This window comes from Suncus etruscus, chromosome 5 (assembly GCF_024139225.1).
Source record: "Suncus etruscus isolate mSunEtr1 chromosome 5, mSunEtr1.pri.cur, whole genome shotgun sequence".
In the NCBI taxonomy this organism is placed as follows: Eukaryota; Metazoa; Chordata; class Mammalia; order Eulipotyphla; family Soricidae; genus Suncus; species Suncus etruscus.
The window spans coordinates 120841725-120859505 of NC_064852.1; the positions used below are offsets into that span (position 1 = coordinate 120841725).

At 38.9% G+C, this 17781-nt stretch overlaps 1 pseudogene; it reads left to right on the top strand.

Moving 5' to 3' along the window:
- Positions 1–17339: 17339 nt before the first annotated feature.
- On the top strand, positions 17340–17523 carry LOC126010391 (uncharacterized; annotated as a pseudogene).
- Positions 17524–17781: the final 258 nt, after the last annotated feature.

Below are 17781 nucleotides of genomic sequence, written 5' to 3' on the forward strand. Positions count from 1 at the left end.
AGTCAATACCTCTTAGTTCGGGTAACTCACCATTTTACTTCTAGTTTAAAGGAAGAATCTTCAGCATCTGTATATCTGCATGGGTTAAAATTTGGCACTGGAACACCTGTCACCCATCTGAAAAATCATACTTTAAAGACTTTATTTTGCGCTTCCGGTTCGAGCACCCGGAACCGCCGCTGCTACGGATGGATGGTCAGACCCTGCGAAAGGCTGAGCGAAGCCGATTGTGTTCCCAGGAGAAGAAGGAGGAAGAGGGATAAGAAAACAGGACACGGCAAAAGCTGGCTCCCTGTGTGTGACACCAGGCGGGGAAAATCCGCGAAAGTACACCGGCCCAGTGGGGCTCAGCTGTGAAAGACTGTGAGTGTGACCTGTCTATGTCTGTCTACTGTCCTCTTGCGTGAAACTCTTGCGAGTGGGGCAAAAAGAGCCTCCAGAAACCTCGCTCGCCCAGACGCCATTTTCAGGGAGGGACTTCATAGCATAAAAACCGGCTATCCTTTGCAAAAGCTGGCTCCCTGTGTGTGACACCAGGCGGGGAAAATCCGCGAAAGTACACCGGCCCAGTGGGGCTCAGCTGTGAAAGACTGTGAGTGTGACCTGTCTATGTCTGTCTACTGTCCTCTTGCGTGAAACTCTTGCGAGTGGGGGCAAAAAGAGGCTCAGAGGAGCACGGCCGCTCCGCTTCGCTACGCGGCCGTGCACTCTTTCTAAGGAAAGAACTCCATTGCAACAAGAAGGAAAAATCACACTAAGAACGGCGCTATATCACAGAAGCAAACATTTCTCTCTGGACTGTCATCTCTGTTACATGCTCGGGCCTAAGATTTGACCCAGTGTGAGGCTTCATCCACGAGGACTCCCCTCCCTTAGAGGCAAGTCAGCCCATCCAGAAAGGGAGGAGCCAGAGGAGTGTGCTGCCTACATCATATAGACAATGAATACCACTACAACACGTAGAAAAACCCACAATACATATGTGACAATGGGGAAACAGCGCAGGCCAGCATCAGACATAGAGAATGAAGATGACAATTCTGAGGACCAGATAATGACAGAACAACTAATCAACCTCTCAGATAAGGACTTTAGACTAGCAATATGGAAGGTGCTCAACAGACTCCAAGAAACCATGGATCGAGTTGAACAGAACACTAATAAGAACCAAGAAAATATGAAGGCAGAAATGACAAAACTCCAAACTGAAATAACATGTCAACTAACAGGCCTGAAAAACTCAGTAAACGAAGTGAATGACAAAATGGATAAGCTCTGGGACAGGGTATCAGAAGCTGAGAATAGACTTGGTGCTGTGGAAGATGAGATACATAACAATTCCATACAGCAGGAGAGATTGGACAAAAAACTTAAAGCAAATGAGCAGACAATGGAAAAATTAGTCAAAGAATGGGAACAGACGAAAATAGAAGTCTATGATAAGATCAACAGAAACAACTTAAGAATCATTGGAGTCCCAGAGACCCAGGAAGAAAATTTCCAGGAAGAATCAATGGTCAAGAACATCATTAAAGAGAAACTTCCAGAGCTAAAGAATATATGTGATCAAATCCTGCATGCCCGAAGAGTACCAACCAAAAGAGACCCCAGAAAAACCACCCCAAGACACATCCTAGTCACAATGACAAATCCCACAGATAGAGACAGAATTCTGAAAACAGCAAGATCAAAAGGGGAAATCATGTTCAAGCAAGCTTCCCTGAGATTTACAGCAGACCTGTCACCAGAAACGCTCAATGCCAGAAAGCAGTGGTGGGATATTGTGACAAGACTGAATGAAATGAATGCTTCACCCAGAATACTATACCCAGCAAAACTCACTTTCCGGTTTGATGGAAGAATACATGGTTTCACAGACAAAAAACAGCTCAGAAACTTCACAGACACAAAACCAGTCTTAAGAGAAAAACTGAAAGACCTAATCTAAGACAAGACTACCCAAAAGACACACCAAATTTTGAAATAAAGATGGCGTTAAATCCCAGGACAATTCTTTCTCTCAACGTCAATGGACTAAATGCACCAGTTAAGAGACACAGAGTGGCTAAATGGATCAAAAAACTCAATCCAACCTTCTGCTGCCTACAAGAAACGCACCTGAATAGTCAGAACAAACATAGACTCAAAATAAAAGGCTGGAGAAAAGTTATCCAAGCAAACAACACCCATAAAAAAGCTGGAGTGGCCATACTAATATCAGATAATGCAAACTTTATACTCAGGAAGGTTGTAAGGGACAAAGACGGACATTTTATATTAATCAAGGGGTACGTAGAGCAGGAAGAATTCACTCTCCTAAACATATATGCACCGAATGAGGGGCCAGCAAAATATTTAATACAACTGCTGACAAATCTGAAAAATAATATCAACAACAACACAATAATTGTGGGGGACCTAAACACGGCTTTGTCAACACTGGACAGGTCAACCAGACTGAAACCCAACAAGAATATACTAGACCTGAGGAGAGAAATGGAAGAAAGAGGCCTAGTGGATATATATAGGACACTCCATCCCCAGAAACCTGGATACACATTCTTCTCCAATGTACATGGGACATTCTCCAGGATAGACTACATGCTGGCACATAAAACATACCTCCATAAGATCAAGAGGATAGAAATTTTGCAGACTACCTTCGCTGACCACAAGGCTCTGAAATTATTTGTGAACTCCAAAGGGACTCAGAAGAAACACTTTAACACCTGGAAGTTAAACAGCCTCATGCTCAATAACCAGTGGGTCCGAGATGAAATCAAGGAGGAAATAAAAAGGTTCCTGGAAACAAATGACAATAAAGACACAAACTCTCAGAACTTATGGGACACAGCAAAAGCAGTACTGAGAGGAAAATTTATAGCTTTGCAAGCACACATCAGGAAGGAAGAAGGAGCTTACCTGAGTAGCTTAATGACACAGCTAATAGAACTAGAAAATGCTCAACAAAAGGACCCAAGAACAGGAAGACAGAAGGAAATAACAAAGCTGAGAGCAGAAATCAACGAAGTGGAAACTCAAAAAAACAATCCGAAAGATCAACGAAAGCAGAAGTTGGTTCTTTGAAAAAATAAACAAGATTGATAGACCACTGGCAAACCTAACAAAGAAAGAGAGAGAGAGAAACTTGATAACTCGTATCAGGAATGAAAAAGGAGAGATCACTACTGATATGACAGAGATTCAAAGGGTAATCAGAAACTACTTTGAAAAACTCTACGCCACTAAAAATGAGAACCTGGAAGAAATGGATAAATTCTTGGACTCTTATAATCTTCCACGGTTGAAGGAAGAGGATGTAGCATATCTAAACACCCCCCATCACCATTGATGAAATTAAAACAGTAATCAAATGTCTGCCGAAAAACAAAAGCCCAGGTCCAGATGGATTCACTAATGAATTCTATCAAACTTTCCAAGAGGAACTACTGCCAATCTTGGCAAGACTCTTTCATGAAATTGAACAAACAGAAACACTTCCAAATAGCTTTTATGAAGCCAACATCACCTTGATACCTAAACCAGACAGAGACGCTACCAAAAAAGAAAATTACAGACCAATATCACTGATGAATGCAGATGCAAAGATCCTCAACAAAATCCTGGCAAATAGGATTCATTGCCTCGTTAAGAAGATCATCCACTACGATCAAGTAGGTTTCATCCCAGGAATGCAAGGCTGGTTTAACATCCGTAAATCTATCAACATAATACACAACATCAATAACAAGAAAAATAAAAACCACATGATCATATCAATAGATGCAGAGAAAGCATTTGATAAGGTCCAACACCCATTCTTGATCAAAACTCTCAGCAAGATGGGAATGGAGGGAACCTTTCTCAATATAGTGAAGGCCATCTACCACAAGCCAGTGGCAAATATTATCCTCAATGGAGAAAAACTGAAAGCCTTCCCTCTAAATTCTGGCACAAGACAAGGCTGTCCTCTCTCACCACTCCTATTCAACATAGCACTGGAAGTACTTGCTATAGCGATTAGGCAAGAAAAGGATATCAAGGGAATCCAGATAGGAAAGGAAGAAGTCAAGCTCTCACTGTTTGCAGATGACATGATACTCTACTTAGAAAACCCTAAAGACTCTATCAAAAAGCTTCTAGAAACAATAGACTCATATAGCAAGGTGGCAGGCTACAAAATTAACACACAAAAATCAATGGCCTTTCTATACACCAACAGTAATAAAGAAGAAATGGACATTAAGAAAACAACCCCATTCACAATAGTACCACACAAACTCAAATATCTTGGAATCAACTTGACTAAATATGTGAAGGACCTATACAAAGAAAACTATAAAACTCTGCTCCAAGAAATAAGAGAGGACACACGGAAATGGAAACACATACCCTGCTCATGGATTGGCAGGATTAACATCATCAAAATGTCAATACTCCCCAAGGCATTATACAGATTAATGCCATCCCTCTAAAGATACCCATGACATTCTTCAAAGAAGTGGATCAGACACTTTTGAAATTCATTTGGAACAATAAACACCCTCGAATAGCTAAAGCAATCATTGGGAAAAAGAATATGGGAGGAATTACTTTTCCCAACTTTAAACTGTACTACAAAGCAACAGTTATCAAAACAGCATGGTATTGGAATAAGGATAGGTCCTCAGATCAGTGGAATAGGCTTGAATACTCAGAAAATGTTCCCCAGAGATACAACCATCTAATTTTTGATAAAGGAGCAGGAAATCCTAAATGGAGCAGGGAAAGCCTCTTCAACAAGTGGTGTTGGCACAATTGGATAGCCACTTGCAAAAAAATTAAACTTAGACCCCCAGCTAACATCATGTACAAAGGTAAAATCCAAATGGATTAAAGACCTCGATATCAGCCCCAAAACCATAAGATATATAGAACAGCACATAGGCAAAACACTACAGGACATTACAGGCATCTTCAAGGAGGAAACTGCACTCTCCAAGCAAGTGAAAGCAGAGATTAACAGATGGGAATATATTAAGCTGAGAAGCTTCTGCACCTCAAAGGAAATAGTGCCCAGGATACAAGAGCCACCCACTGAGTGGGAGAAACTATTCACCCAATACCCATCAGATAAGGGGCTAATCTCCAAAATATACAAGGCACTGACAGAACTTTACAAGAAAAAAACATCTAACCCCATCAAAAAATGGGGAGAAGAAATGAACAGACACTTTGACAAAGAAGAAATACGCATGGCCAAAAGACACATGAAAAAATGTTCCACATCACTAATCATCAGGGAGATGCAAATCAAAACAACGATGAGATACCACCTCACACCCCAGAGAATGGCACACATCACAAAGAATGAGAATAAACAGTGTTGGCGGGGATGTGGAGAGAAAGGAACTCTTATCCACTGCTGGTGGGAATGCTGTCTAGTTCAACCTTTATGGAAAGCGATATGGAGATTCCTCCAAAAACTGGAAATCGAGCTCCCATACGATCCAGCTATACCACTCCTAGGAATATACCCTAGGAACACAAAAATACAATACAAAAACCCCTTCCTTACACCTATATTCATTGCAGCTCTATTTACCATAGCAAGACTCTGGAAACAACCAAGATGCCCTTCAACAGATGAATGGCTAAAGAAACTGTGGTACATATACACAATGGAATATTATGCAGCTGTCAGGAGAGATGAAGTCATGAAATTTTCCTATACATGGATGTACATGGAATCTATTATGCTGAGTGAAATAAGTCAGAGAGAGAGAGAAAAAACGCAGAATGGTCTCACTCATCTATGGGTTTTAAGAAAAATGAAAGACACCCTTGTAATAATAATTTTCAGACACAAAAGAGAAAAGAGCTGGAAGTTCCAGCTCACCTCAGGAAGCTCACCACAAAGAGTGATGAGTTTAGTTAGAGAAATAACTACATTTTGAACTGTCCTAATATTGAGAATGTATGAGGGAAATGTAGAGCCTGTTTAGGGTACAGGCGGGGGTTGGGTGGGGAGGAGGGTGATTTGGGACTTGGGTGATGGGAATGTTGCACTGGTGATGGGTGGTGTTCCTTTTATAACTGAAACCCAAACACAATCATGTATGTAATCAAGGTGTTTAAATAAAAAAAAAATTAAAAAAAAAAAAAAAAGACTTTATTTTGTGAGCTTTTTGTCTTGATTCATGCTTTGTCATCTCTTTGCAAACTCTCCTTTCCAGAAACAAATTGCTTCTCCCCTCATTCCTGGACAACCCATGGAAGGATCATTTTATCTGTGCTTACAGTTCCATTGGTGGGGGGGGGGACCTTATAAGCCATTTATCATCTTTTGCTCCATCAAATTAAGATATCTGTTTTCTTGTTACAACCAATGTTAGGGTGAGTTTTGAACTTGAAAATACATACCCAATTTATGGGATAATTCTAATTAACTGGTTTGAGTGAACCCATAAGCATGAATATTTCTTCAGTGAAAAATCTTTCTGCAAGTAATATTTATATACAACTCACTTTAAGAATCCATGTGTTAGTATCTATGCTGGGAAATATGATTCCCAAGAAGTTGCATTAAGGTTCAGTAACACTGGAACAAGGTTAAGGTGATCCACCAGTGTGTCTTTCTGGGCATGACTGCCAAATCTGTTTCCTTCCCTTGCTAGAGCCTCTTCAACCTTGGTCTCTGTGTTTGCTGAAATTGTGCTGCTGTGGTCCCAGAGTGTTTGAAGGTACTAAATTGTGCTTTGTCTACCCAGTTGAGTTGAGCAAGATCCTAACCCTTAACACTAATTGTATTATTGATGATATATAGAAGAGGAAAAATTATTACTACCCCCGCCAACAACAACAACAAAGAAATCCTCAGAACAAACTGTATTTCAATCAGTATAAAGACAAAACCATGACAAGTAGAGTAGAAGAGAACCACTTGCATATATTAATAAGTTCCCCTCCCTAAAGTCAAATTTGCAAAAGATATAATACGAGTCAGGACTCCACAAAAAGAACTAGATTTTCATAATATCTAGTTAGAAAACATTCATTCGATAAATTGTTTTTAATGACAAATCTTGGATAGAATGCTCTAAATGAGAAGTTAAAAATAAGATGATGAGTAAGATACACTTCTGCCTTTAGGAAACTTGTTTTTTTTTTTTGTTTTTTTTTTTTTTTTTTGCTGTCAATTTTGTGAAACACTTTAAATTTATTTGACCAGCACTCTATTTTTGAAATAATTTTATTTAAATTGGAGAAATAATAGTGTATATATAAACTTGTTTTCAACTAGATTTAATATTCTCACCAGACTAAGAAATAAAGACTATATTTTACCGTGGTGAACAAAAGTGAACTGGCCAAGAGAGAGAAGAAAAGAAAATTTCATTAAAACAAATGCGTGCTACCAGCAAGTAGTATATTACTTGGATCTTTCCTCCTGAAAGAGCTGGGAGCAGGTTACTTGATTTAGTTCAGACTTCAAATAAATCATAAAAGAGTCCAACCCACAAGCTATTTACACATTTATGGAATTAAATTTCACTTTTCCATTTTATAAAATAGTAAGAACTCAGAATAAAAAAGTATTGATGGCTATAGGAATTGGAAAAAGTCAATACATGGTATAATTTTATGATAATTTTTACTTTCCTATAAAAAGCTAAATTTAGGAGAACTTGATAAGTTTTTCACTAAAAATGGGACATAAAGATCTAAGAACAATTAAAATCTAGTGATCACATCAATGCTATCTTGATAATGTCACACACACACACACACACACAAACATACACACACACTCTCAAAACCCAAATTCAGCAAGTTAAAGAACCTCGATTGAAAACACTTATCCACAGTCAAGCTAGCCATACCTTTAACAATAGATGAATAGAAAAATATCAAAGGTATGAGACAACTTTAGTGGAAGGTTTTATAAAATACCACACATGTATCAGAAATGTGATAATAAAAGATTTAAACTTCTAATCTTCAACTTTTCCTATTAAATGGTGACAAAGATTATAAGGAAATAAATGATATAAAAAATATATATTTAATGGTGTCAAGAGAGCAATAAAGCTTAAGTTCAAGTCACTTTTTTTAAACCTAAACTTATAAACAAAAAAGTGACAAAATTGATTTTTTTTTTTTGCCAATCCTGCTCATCCTATAATCACTTGTTAAGAATACAAACTCAACATTAAACAATATGAAAGTTCTTGTGATACTTTTGGTATATTTTGTGGTCTTTCATTTGTTTGTAAAGAGTTCTGTAAGAATCCTTCAGTGTTACTTGAATAATTGCATGGAATAGTAATTAGCTATGCTTATGCTGATAAAAAGATTGAGACAAAATTTATTTTTACGTATTTATTTATATTTGTTTGGGGGCCACATCAGCTATGCTCCATGCTCAGTCTTAGCTCTGCTTTCAGGGATCACTCCTGGTGGGTTCTGGGAACCCTATTGGGTTATGAAGATTGATCCTTGGTCAATTGTGTGCAAGGCAAGTGCCCTACCCACTGTACTATTTCTTCAGCCCAGAACAAAAGTTTTTTTTTAAAAAAAAACTTTTATTGGGGCTGGAGAGATAACATGAAGATAAGGCATTTGCTTTTCATGCAGAAGGTCAATGGTTCGAATTCCGGCATCCCATATGGTCCCCTGTGCCTGCCAGGGGCGATTTCTGAGCATAGAGCCAGGAATAACCCCTGAGTACTGCTGGGTGTGAACCAAATAAAATAAAATAAAATAAAATAAAATAAAATAAAATAAAATAAAATAAAAAACTTTTATTTAACCACTATATGTACTATGACTCATTGTTATTAAATGTTTAAGTCAATACATATTAAATTTATAGACATTTAGTGTATATTATTATTGTTGTTGATGATGTTTTTCACTTTTATTAAGAACTATGATTTACAAAATTATTCATAATAGAGTTGTTTCAGGCATACAATGCTCCCACACCAATCTCACCAGCAATGTCCCTTTCTTTTCACCAGTGTCCCCAGGTTACCTCACATTCCTCAACCTGCCCCTTTGACAGGCATTGTACAAGTTTATTTTATGTTACTAGATCCAATATAATTTAAAGAAATTGCAAATAAAATTATTGGAAAATAAATCAATGAAAGTCAATCTGTGATGATTGATTGCTCTGTTTTGGACTTTCTTAACCTAGTAGAGGGCAACCACATGCACCATTGGTGAATACTATTTTCAATGCCAATACTGGGGAGTTTTTCATATCCTTTAAAGGATCTCATTTAATGATTTTTGCAAAAGAGGTTTCAAGACTATGTATTTCTTATGAATTCTCTAAACTGTTGCCTGTCCATGAAGCTCTATATAGTTTCTTTAAATCTGAATAATAATCTAGCTGGGTAGATCATTCTCAGTGAGATGTTATTCATCTTGTTGAGTTCTTATACCATATCCTTTTGTACCATTCTAGTTCAAAAGTTTGATGTGATAAATATGTATGCTAGATATTTTATGGGATTTCCTTTGCATGTGGTTTCCTTTTTTAATATTTTGTGTTTAGTATTCTCTTTAGACAAAATTTGTTTTTGTTTTTTTTTTCATTTCGGGTAGATGTATTTTGGAGTTTTCCTAACTGAGTCTATTTTCTTTTTTTTTTTCTTTTTTTTTTATTTAAACACCTTGATTACATACATGATTGTGTTTGGGTTTCAGTCATAAAAAGAACACCACCCATCACCAGTGCAACATTCCCATCACCCAAGTCCCAAATCTCCCTCCTCCCCACCCAACCCCCGCCTGTACCCTAAACAGGCTCTACATTTCCCTCATACATTCTCAATATTAGGACAGTTCAAAATGTAGTTATTTCTCTACCTAAACTCATCACTCTTTGTGGTGAGCTTCCTGAGGTGAGCTGGAACTTCCAGCTCTTTTCTCTTTTGTGTCTGAAATATATTATTGCAAGAATGTCTTTCATTTTTCTTAAAACCCATAGATGAGTGAGACCATTCTGCGTTTTTCTCTCTCTCTCTGACTTATTTCACTCAGCATAATAGATTCTGTGTACATCCATGTAAAGGAAAATTTCATGAATTCATCCCTCCTGACAGCTGCATAATATTCCATTGTGTATATGTACCACAGTTTCTTTAGCCATTCGTCTGTTAAAGGGCATCTTGGTTGTTTCCAGAGTCTTGCTATGGTAAGTAGTGCTGCAATGAATATAGGTGTAAGGAAGGGATTTTTGTATTGTATTTTTGTGTTCTTAGGGTATATTCCTAGGAGTGGTATAGCTGGATCGTATGGGAGCTCGATTTCCACTTTTTGGAGGAATCTCCATATTGCTTTCCATAAAGGTTGAACTAGACGGCATTCCCACCAGCAGTGGATAAGGGTTCCTTTCTCTCCACATCCCCGCCAGCACTGTTTGTTCTCATTCTTTGTGATGTGTGCCATTCTCTGTGGTGTGAGGTGGTATCTCATTGTTGTTTTGATTTGCATCTCTCTGATGATTAGTGATGTGGAGCATTTCTTCATATGTCTTTTGGCCATTTGTATTTCTTCTTTGTCAAAGTGTCTGTTCATTTCTTCTCCCCATTTATTGATGGGATTAGATGTTTTTTTCTTGTAAATTTCTGTCAGTGCCTTGTATATTTTGGAGATTAGCCCTTTGTCTGATGGGTATTGGGTGAATAGATTCTCCCACTCAGTGGGTGGCTCTTGTATCCTGGGCACTATTTCCTTTGAGGTGCAGAAGCTTCTCAACTTAATATATTCCCATCTGTTAATCTCTGTTTTCACTTGCTTGGAGAGTGCAGTTTCCTCCTTGAAGATGCCTGAAGTCTCAATGTCCTGGAGAGTTTTGCCTATGTGTTGTTCTATATATCTTATGGTTTAGGGTCGGATATCGAGGTCTTTAATCCATTTGGATTTTACCTTCGTACATGATGTTAGCTGGGGGTCTAAGTTCAATTTTTTGCAAGTGGCTAGCCAGTTGTGCCAAGACCACTTGTTGAAGAGGCTTTCCCTGCTCCATTTAGGATTTCCTGCTCCTTTATCAAAAATTAGGTGATTGTATGTCTGGGGAACATTTTCTGAGTATTCAAGCCTATTCCACTGATCTGAGGGTCTGTCCTATTCCAATACCATGCTGTTTTGATAACTATTGCTTTGTAGTAAAGTTTAAAGTTGGGGAAAGTAATTCCTCCCATATTCTTTTTCCCAATGATTGCTTTAGCTATTCTAGGGTGTTTATTGTTCCAAACAAATTTCAAAAGTGCCTGATCTACCTCTTTGAAGAATGTCATAGGTATGTTTAGAGGGATAGTGTTGAATCTGTATAACGCCTTGGGGAGTATTGCCATTTTGATTATGTTAATCCTGCCAATCCATGAGCAGAGTATGTGTTTCCATTTCCGCGTGTCCTCTCTTATTTCTTGGAGCAGAGTTTTATAGTTTTCTTTGTATAGGTCTTTCACATTTTTAGTCAAGTTGATTCCAAGATATTTGAGTTTGTGTGGCACTATTGTGAATGGGGTTGTTTTCTTAATGTCTATTTCTTCCTTATTACTATTGGTGTATAGAAAGGCCATTGATTTTTGTGTGTTAATTTTGTAGCCTGCCACCTTGCTATATGAGTCTATTGTTTCTAGAAGCTTTTTGGTAGAGTCTTTAGGGTTTTCTAAGTAGAGCATCATGTCATCTGCAAACAGTGAGAGCTTGACTTCTTCCTTTCTATCTGGATTCCCTTGATATCTTTTTCTTGCCTAATCGCTATAGCAAGTACTTCCAGTGCTATGTTGATAGGAGTGGTGAGAGAGGACAGCCTTGTCTTGTGCCAGAATTTAGAGGGAAGGCTTTTAGTTTTTCTCCATTGAGGATAATATTTGCCACTGGCTTGTGGTAGATGGCCTTAACTATATTGAGAAAGGTTCCTTCCATTCCATCTTGCTGAGAGTTTTGATCAAGAATGGATGTTGGACCTTGTCAAATGCTTTCTCTGCATCTATTGATATAATCATGTGGTTTTTATTTTTCTTGTTGTTGATGTTGTGTATTATGTTGATAGACTTACGGATGTTAAACCATCCTTGCATTCCTGGGATAAAACCTACTTGATCATAGTGGATGATCTTCTTAATGAGGTATTGAATCCTATTTGCCAGGATTTTGTTGAGGATCTTTGCATCGGCATTCATCAGCGATATTGGTCTGTAATTTTCTTTTTTTGTAGCATCTCTGTCTGGTTTAGGTATCAAGGTGATGTTGGCTTCATAAAAGCTATTTGGGAGTGTTTCCAGTTGTTCAATTTCATGAAAGAGTCTTGCCAGGATTGGTAGTAGTTCCTCTTGGAAAGTTTGATAGAATTCATTAGTGAATCCATCTGGGCCTGGGCATTTGTTTTTCGGCAGACTTTTGATTACCATTTTTATTTCATCAATGGTGATGGGGGTGTTTAGATATGCTACATCCTCTTTCTTCAACCGTGGAAGATTATAAGATTCCAAGAATTTATCCATTTCTTCCAGGTTCTCATTTTTAGTGGCATAGAGTTTTTCAAAGTAGTTTCTGATTACCCTTTGAATCTCTGTCATATCAGTAGTGATCTCTCCGTTTTCATTCCTAATACGAGTTATCAAGTTTCTCTCTCTCTCTTTCTTTGTTAGGTTTGCCAGTGGTCTATCAATCTTGTTTATTTTTTCGAAGAACCAACTTCTGCTTTCGTTGATCTTTCGGATTGTTTTTTGAGTTTCCACTTCGTTGACTTCTGCTCTCAGCTTTGTTATTTCCTTCTGTCTTCCTATTTTTGGGTCCTTTTGTTGAGTACTTTCTAGTTCTATTACCTGTGTCATTAAGCTACTCAGGTAAGCTCCTTCTTCCTTTCTGATGTGTGCTTGCAAAGCTATAAATTTTCCTCTCAGTACTGCTTTTGCTGTGTCCCATAAGTTCTGATAGTTTGTGTCTTTATTGTCATTTGTTTCCAGGAACCTTTTGATTTCCTTCTTAATTTCATCTCAGACCCACTGGTTATTGAGTATGAGGCTGTTTAACTTCCAGTTGTTAAAGTTTTTCTTCTGAGTCCCTTTGGAATTTACAAATAATTTCAGAGCCTTGTGGTCAGCGAAGGTAGTCTGCAAAATTTCTATCCTCTTGATCTTATGGAGGTATGTTTTATGTGCCAGCATGTAGTCTATCCTGGAGAATGTCCCATGTACATTGGAGAAGAATGTGTATCCAGGTTTCTGGGGATGGAGTGTCCTATATATATCCACTAGGCCTCTTTCTTCCATTTCTCTCCTCAGGTCTAGTATATTCTTGTTGGGTTTCAGTCTGGTTGACCTATCCAGTGTTGACAAAGCAGTGTTGAGGTCCCCCACAATTATTGTGTTGTTATTGATATTGTTTTTCAGATTTGTCAACAGTTGTTTTAAATATTTTGCTGGCCCCTCATTTGGTGCATATATGTTTAGGAGAGTTATTTCTTCCTGCTCTACATACCCCTTGATTAATATAAAATATCCATCTTTGTCCCTTACAACCTTCCTGAGTATAAAGTTTGCATTATCTGATATTAGTATGGCCACTCCAGCTTTTTTATGGGTGTTGTTTGCTTGGATAACTTTTCTCCAGCCTTTTATTTTGAGTCTATGTTTGTTCTGACTATTCAGGTGCGTTTCTTGTAGGCAGCAGAAGGTTGGATTGAGTTTTTTGATCCATTTAGCCACTCTGTGTCTCTTACCTGGTGCATTTAGTCCATTGACGTTGAGAGAAAGAATTGTCCTGGGATTTAATGCCATCTTTATATTGAAATTTGGTGTGTCTTTTGGTCAGTCTTGTCTTAGATTAGGTCTTTCAGTTTTTCTCTTAAGACTGATTTTGAGTCTGTAAAGTTTCTGAGCTGTTTTTTTGTCTGTGAAACCATGTATTCTTCCATCAAACCGGAAAGTGAGTTTTGCTGGGTACAGTATTCTAGGTGAAGCATTCATTTCATTCAGTCTTGTCACAATATCCCACCACTGCTTTCTGGCATTGAGTGTTTCTGGTGACAGGTCTGCTGTAAATCTCAAGGATGCTTGCTTGAATGTAATTTCCCCTTTTGATCTTGCTGTTTTCAGAATTCTGTCTCTATCTGTGGGATTTGTCATTGTGACTAGGATGTGTCTTGGGGTGGTTTTTCTTGGGTCTCTTTTGGTTGGTACTCTTCAAGCATGCAGGATTTGATCACATATATTCTTTAGCTCTGGGAGTTTCTCTTTAATGATGTTCTTGACCGTTGATTCTTCCTGGAAATTTTCTTCCTGGGTCTCTGGGACTCCAATGATTCTTAAGTTTTTTCTGTTGATCTTATCATAGACCTCTATTTTCATCTGTTCCCATTCTTTGACTAATTTTTTCATTGTCTGTTCATTTGTTTTAAGTTTTTTTTCCAATCTCTCCTGTTGTATGGAATTGTTATGTATCTCATCTTCCACAGCACCAAGTCTATTCTCAGCTTCTGATACCCTGTCCCAGAGCTTATCCATTTTGTCATTCACTTCGTTTACTGATTTTTTCAGGCCTGTTAGTTGACATGTTATTTCAGTTTGGAGTTTTGTGATTTCTGTCTTCATATTTTTTTGATTCTTATTAGTGTTCTGTTCTATTCTATTCATGGTTTCTTTGAGTTCTTTGAGTATATTCCATATTGCTACTCTAAAGTCCTTATCTGAGAGATTGATTAGTTGGTTGGTCGTTAACTGGTCATCATAATTGTCATCTTCATTCTCTATGTCTGATGCTGGCCTGCGTTGTTTCCCCATTGTCACACTTGTATTGTGGGTTTTTCTACGTGTTGTGGTGGTATTCATTGGTTATATGATGCAGGCAACGCACTTCTCTGGCTCCGCCCTTTCTGGATGGGCTGACTTGCCTCCAAGGTAGGGGAGTCCTCCGTGGATGAAGCCTCACACAGGATCAAATCTTAGGCCCAAGCACGCAGCAGAGAAGACAGTCTGGAGAGAAATTCTTGCTTCTGTGATCCAGCACAGTTCTTAGTGTGGTTTTTTTCTTCTTGTGATGGTGTTCTTTTTTTTAGAAAGAGCGCACGGCTGCGTAGCGAAGTGGAGCTAAGTGCCTTCTGGAGCCTCTTTTCAGCCCACTCTCAGGAGGTTCACGCAACAGGATAGCAGAGAGACACACACAGGCAGCACTCACAGTTTTTCACAGTCGGGCCCCACTGGTCAGGCGTAGTTTTCACTCGCTCGCTCGGCAGCTTCAGAATGCTGTATTTTTGGGGTTTACTTCCCAGGACTCTGAGGAGAGTCACTGGCTCGCTGGGTAGCTTCCGAATGTAGTTTCTTTGGGGTTCGCTTCCCAGGGCTCTGAGGAGAGCTTCCAGAGTTCAGGAAAGACAGAGAAGGGTAGGACAGGGCTCCCTTCCGGTGCTCAGTTTCCTCAGAAGAAGCACAGCCGGGTGGAGACTTTGCAGGTAGAGCAATCAGCACTCTGCCTGGAAACCCCCACATCCAGCCATTTCTTACTCACTCACTGGCTCGCTGGGTAGCTCCCGAATGTAGTTTCTTTGTGGTTGCTTCCCAGGGCTCTGAGGAGAGCTTCCAGAGTTCAGGAAAGACAGAGAAGAGTAGGACAGGGCTCCCTTCAGGTGCTCAGTTTCTGGTTCGCTGGGTAGCTTCCAAATGTAGTTTCTTTGGGGTTCGCTTCCCAGGGCTCTGAGGAGAGCTTCCAGAGTTCAGAAAAGACAGAGAAGGGTAGGACAGGGCTCCCTTCCGGTGCTCAGTTCCTCAGAAGAAGCACAGCCCGGTGGAGATTTTGCAGGTAGAGCAATCAGCACTCTGCCTGGAAACCCCCACATGCAGCCATTTCTCACTCACTCACTGGCTCGCTGGGTAGCTCCCGAATGTAGTTTCTTTGGGGTTCGCTTCCCAGGGCTCTGAGGAGAGCTTCCAGAGTTCAGGAAAGACAGAGAAGGGTAGGACAGGGCTCCCTTCTGGTGCTTAGTTCCTCAGAAGAAGCCAGCCCGGTGGAGACTTTGCAGGTAGAGCAATCAGCACTCTGCCTGGAAACCCCCACATGCAGCCATTTCTCACTCACTCACTGGCTCGCTGGGTAGCTTTCGAATACTGAGTCTATTTTCAATAAACTCTTCAGGCTTCCTGGTTCTTACTACTTATAATCTTCAACTTGGAAACGTTTTATCTATGATTTCTTTAACTGTTGTTTTACTCATCAATTTGCCTTACTGTTCTTCAGGATCTCAACTGATTCTTATATTATGCCTTTTGAACTCATTTCATCTTGTAGATAGCTCCTTGATCTTTTGCTCATTTGCTGTGATTCTACTTATATCATCTATTGAGTTTTCCATGCCATCTTACATGACCTTTTTTCTTCCATTTCTGATTGTATCTATTTTCTTTATTTCACACATACTTTCTTGTACTTTGCTGACTCACTGTACTATCATTTCTTGGGGGTGGGGTGGGGTGGAGTCCTCACCAGAAAGTGAAATGGTTCCATTTTGGGTATAGCTTCCAGTCTGCATTCCTGGACTTGATCAACAGTCTCCACCTCTTTTTATTTATAACCTCAATAAATCTATCAGCAAAGAATATATTTTAAATGCATTCATTCACTCTACAGTCACTTTCATTTGGTATCAGGCATACCATTTAAGTGAAAAATACAGAGACTAATAAACCACATTCAAAAAGCTCATCATGCTCTCAAAGACCTATGACATGAATGTTGCTAAGTAATATATTTTAAATATATATGTCAGGAAGAAAGAAAGAGTGAGAGAGACAAAGAATGGAAGAAAGAAAGAAAGAAAGAAAGAAAGAAAGAAAGAAAGAAAGAAAGAAAGAAAGAAAGAAAGAAAGAAAGAAAGAAAGAAAGAAAGAAAGAAAGGAAGGAAGGAAGGAAGGAAGAACGAACGAAAGAAAGAAGAAAGGAAGGAAGGAAGGAAGGAAGGAAGGAAGGAAGGAAGGAAGGAAGGAAGGAAGGAAGGAAGGAAGGAGGGAGGGAGGGAGGGAGGGAGGGAGGGAGGGAGGAAGGAAGGGAGGAAGGAAGGAAGGAAGGAAGGAAGGAAGGAAGAAAGGAAGAAAGGAAGGAAGGAAGGAAGGAAGAAAGAAAGAAAGAAAGAAAGAAAGAAAGAAAGAAAGAAAGAAAGAAAGAAAGAAAGAAAGAAAGAAAGAAAGAAAGAAAGGAAAGAAAGAAAGAAAGAAAGAAAGAAAGAAAGAAAGAAAGAAAGAAAAGAAAGAAAGAAAGAAAGAAAGAAAGAAAGAAAGAAAGAAAGAAAGAAAGAAAGAAAGAAAGAAAGAAAGAAAGAAAGAAAGAAAGAAAGAAAGAAAGAAAGAAAGAAAGAAACTAGAGAAGTTTTTCTGATCGTGTAGAGCACCGAAGCCACGAGGAGGAGTCAGAGGTCCTCTCCTGAGAATGAAGATGGCTCTAGGTGTTGCTTCTGCGACTGCCTTTGGCCATTGATGATCGTTCTTCCCTTCTTTCGGAAGGGGTAGAAAGAGAGGATGCAGTCTGAGTGGTAAAAAAATATATATTATTATAAATTAGTAAAAAAGAAAAAAAATAAAGAAAGAAAAACTAAGTTCTCCGCAATAGCTCCAGGTACCAAACTCTCTCGGGGACATTCTTAATACTGCTCTGACACCAACATGCACCAGTTTTTGATATGACATCCTGACAATGAGGAAATGTCGACAACCTGATCTAAGAGCAGGTTTTCTTACCTCACCACCTAATGGTAAACTGAAATCAGAAGACATGTCATCCTTTGATCTATAC